Here is a 4148-nt window from a genome sequence, read left to right on the forward strand (position 1 = left end):
ATGGATGCTCGCCTAGATATACTCTGTACAGAGTTGTATCAGGTGAACGTTCGTGTCAGTCGTATTGCACGGCGACAGGCGTCCATGGGTGGTTTTGCTCCTGAGGCTACTCCTTCACCATCTTCTCCCGTGGTTTTTGATTCTGAGGATGAGGATGATGATGATGGTGATGACGATGATGCTGATGAAGATGCTAGCTCTACCGATGAGATGTTTACTTGACACTCTTACAAAAAGGGGGAGTAGTTTTCGATATAAGAATAGTTATTCTTAAGGGGAGAGTTAGTATAAGACCATTTTGTTAGGGGGAGTGTTGACATGTTTTGAGGGATGTAGTGAGGATAGTATGTATCTTTTCTTTTCTTTCTTTTTAGATACATTATTCTTGTATATGAGGTTTTGTGACCATTTATTGACATGCATTGTACTTTACTCCTATTTATATTTGTGTAGTGAGGATATTATGTATCTTTTCTTTTCTTTCTTTTTAGATACATTATTCTTGTATATGAGGTCTTGTGACCATTTATTGACATACATTTTACTTTACTCCTATTTATATTTGTGTATGTTTTTCTTTCACCTACCCCTTCATGTGTTGTTTCTTTTCTCCCTTTATACGCATGCTTCTTATTACTTTTGTGCAATCTATTATTTCTGTTTCACACAAAGATGCCTTGATGAGTTTTGTTTAAAGTGTTTCAGAAATATAGGTTGTCAAAGTCTACTTGCCATAAACTCTCTTCTTGCAAAGTTTTTCAAGAGTTTGCGTTAGGATAGATTTTATTGTATTCAACAAGTGAATATGAGTTGAGTGATTTATGACTTCTCTCATATGCTCATTTGTTTGTTGTGGTTTTGTCACGGATTGCCAAAGGGGGAGATTGTTAGGACATATGTGTTTCATTTGTTAGGAACATATGTCACTACTTTATGTAATTGGTTTATCCTTTGAAAAAACGCACTTTACTTGTATTTGGGTAAATTTAGGATGTGTTTAAATACTTCAAGAAACCATGTTTCATGATCAAATGTTGAAGCCTTCAAGTCTGTCCAAGAAAACAAGCTTATAGTGCAAATTCATTAAAACTCAACAGCTGTCTCGACAGCTGCATCTATCGAGCTTAAGAAAGCTGTTCAAAGACTGGTGTGCTTGACACTTGCTCGACAACTTCTCGACATCTCTTATCTGTCTGATTTTCTTGGGATCCGTGAATATGTCTTTAGGCTTTCTTTTCTTCTAACCCTAGACATATAAAAGGATTGTTTTAAGGGCCGTCAAACAGTTCACAAGTTGCATAAGCATTGAGCAAACTCTGTTCAAGAAAATTGTGACTGGAGACGAAGTTCTTGCCCTAGTTCATGTCTTTCTCTTGAAGAAGTTGCTGTATATGTGCACCATAGAGTTTTATGACCAAGCATCTTCTTGATCTTCATCATGTGGATGAACTGAAGAACTTTGCAACCAACAACCTTCTTAGTTAGTGATTGAAGTCGCGTACTGGGATCCGCGTAATTGGTTAGTCACGTACTTAGGAGTCGTGCATCAGAAAGGGGAACTGTCACTACAGAATAAGTCCAATTGGGTATTGGGGTAAGGGTTCAATTGTAGGTTGGTAAGGTACTTGGGATTCCTTTACTTGTAACTGCTTGTTGTGATAATAGTGGAGTTTCGAGAGTGGTGACTTGAAAATCACCCGGTGAAGTTTTTGCCGTTAGGTTTTCCCAATTCGTAAACAAATCACTGTGTTATTTATTTTCTGTTGCATAATTAGTTTATTGGTGATTTGTTTGTGCTACCATGCGTTTACATGATAAATTGATTAATTAATAACTTGACTAATTAATTAATTAATTTCTATCACAAGGGGTCATTTAGTTTATGGCCTATCAGATTTAAGGAATCATCCAGGTAGCTACCAATATTTGCACAACACACACACACACACACATATATATCATGAACGAATATAGCTTAATTACTTGTTCTTTTGTGTCATTTATTAGGTGGTGGAGTAATTTGGGCCTAATAGAGAACTTGAGTTTTGCAAGAGACAGACTGGTCGAAAGTTTTTTGTGCTCGGTGGCCGTGGCTTTTGAGCCTAAGTACACGTCTTAGAAAATGGCTTACTAAAATCATTACTCTGTTACTGATAATTGATGATGTTTATGATGTTTTCGGCACATTTGAAGAACTAAAGCAATTCACCAATGTGGCAAATAGGTTAGTATTGCTGCATATCACCTCTGAAAATTTTCACTTTTAAATAGGCACTAGGGGAGAAAATGGGCTTCTGCCCTTTTCGGGCAAATTAATTAGCCTTTTGCCCTTCTTCCCAAACTAAATAGGGAAATACCCCTCTTTTGAAAATCGAGTTTTTCAAAATCGATTTAAGCCTTATATTGATATTTTCAAGGACCTATAGTGACATTTATAAGGACCTATAGTGGCGTTTTATAACTTGATATCCATGAAATCGAGTTATAGGCAATTTTATTGCCTTCATGGATATCAAGTTATAAAACGTCACTATATAAAAACGTCACTATAGGGCTTCAGAATTTTTTTTTTTTTTTTTTAAACTCGATTTTGAGAAACTCGATTTCCAAAAGAGGGGCATTTCCCTATTTAGTTTGGGAAAAAAGACAAATTTATTGCCTATAACTCGATTTCATGGATATCAAGTTATAAAACGTCACTATAGGGCTTCAGAATTTTTTTTTTTTTAAAACTCGATTTTGAGAAACTCGATTTTCAAAAGAGGGGCATTTTCCTATTTAGTTTGGGAAAAAAGGCAAAAGGCTAATTAATTTGCCCAAAAAGGGCAGGAGCCCATTTTGTTCAGGCACTAGGGTGTTATTAACTATTCTGACCAAAATATGAAATTCAGGTGGGATGTCATTGAAACTCAACAGCTTCCAGAGTGTATGAAGATTTGCTTCCTAGAGCTCTACAATACGACTAATGAAATCGCTAAGGAAATCTAAAAGGAGAAGGGTTGGAACCAATTATTACCTCATCTAAAAAAAGCGGTACTCATATGTTTATTTTTCATCATGCATGTGTGGAATATTATACGCTATTGCTATATGAAGGTAAAGATCATTGTTATTGGAACCTTGATGAGAATCTTTTCGTTCTTTCTTTTGTCAATAGTGGACAGATTTTTGTAATGCATTATTTGTGGAAGCAAAGTGGTACAACATGGGCTACACACCACCCTTGCAAGAATATCTAAGTAATGCACGGATTTCATCAACTGCCACCTTACTTTTGGTTCATGAATTTGTTTCTATGGGACATGAGGTAACAAAGGGGATGGAAGATTTTCTGGAGAAAAACCAAGAAATTGTTTATAATATATCTATAATAATTCGACTCTGCAATGATCTAGTGACTTCAGTGGTAATTACTATTCCCTTTAAGTGAATGAAGAAGCCTATAGTAATTATTTTCGTATTATGCATTTCCTATTGAACATTTATTAATTGTATTTTTGTTCATTCATTATAGAGCATAAATTGCTACAATAACTTGTAACAGGCTGAGCAAGAGAGAGGCGACGCTCCTTCATCAATTGTATGTTATAGGAGAGAAGCAAATGTTTCGGAGGAAATAGCCGGATGCACATTCAAGGAATGATAAACAAAACTTGGAAGAAAATAAATCAGCAATGCTTCAAGCAATTTCCGAAGCTACAATTTGTTAATATTGCTACAAATACTGCGCGAATGGCACATAGCCTTTACCAAAATGAAGATGGATTTGGTGTTCAAGACCAAGGCATAAAGAAAAATATATTGTCTTTGCTAGTGGAACCTTTTATGCTTTACTGAAATTTAAAAATAGAAAGTATCAAGTCTCCTTATTTCAAGAGTACCTAATAATTTGCATTAATAAAAACGCGTCATTTTATTGTTTTGTATTCTAATAAGAGTAGCGTTTATTACACAAACTTTGTTACACATACATTTATGCACTAATGAAAAATCAAGTGAAATTGTGACTTGAAGTCTCAATTTTCAAGTTGAAAATTATTACTTTAAGTCACAATTTCAATTGCTTTTCATGTGTGTATAACAACGTATGTAATCGCTTTTATCCTTCCAATAATGCAGTGCATTGTGATTTGTAACTTGAATCGGTA

At 35.0% G+C, this 4148-nt stretch overlaps 1 pseudogene; it reads left to right on the forward strand.

The window, feature by feature from the left end:
- On the forward strand, positions 1-3837 carry LOC115991181 (annotated as a pseudogene).
- The last annotated feature ends 311 nt before the right edge of the window (positions 3838-4148 follow it).

Source organism: Quercus lobata, chromosome 5 (assembly GCF_001633185.2).
Source record: "Quercus lobata isolate SW786 chromosome 5, ValleyOak3.0 Primary Assembly, whole genome shotgun sequence".
In the NCBI taxonomy this organism is placed as follows: Eukaryota; Viridiplantae; Streptophyta; class Magnoliopsida; order Fagales; family Fagaceae; genus Quercus; species Quercus lobata.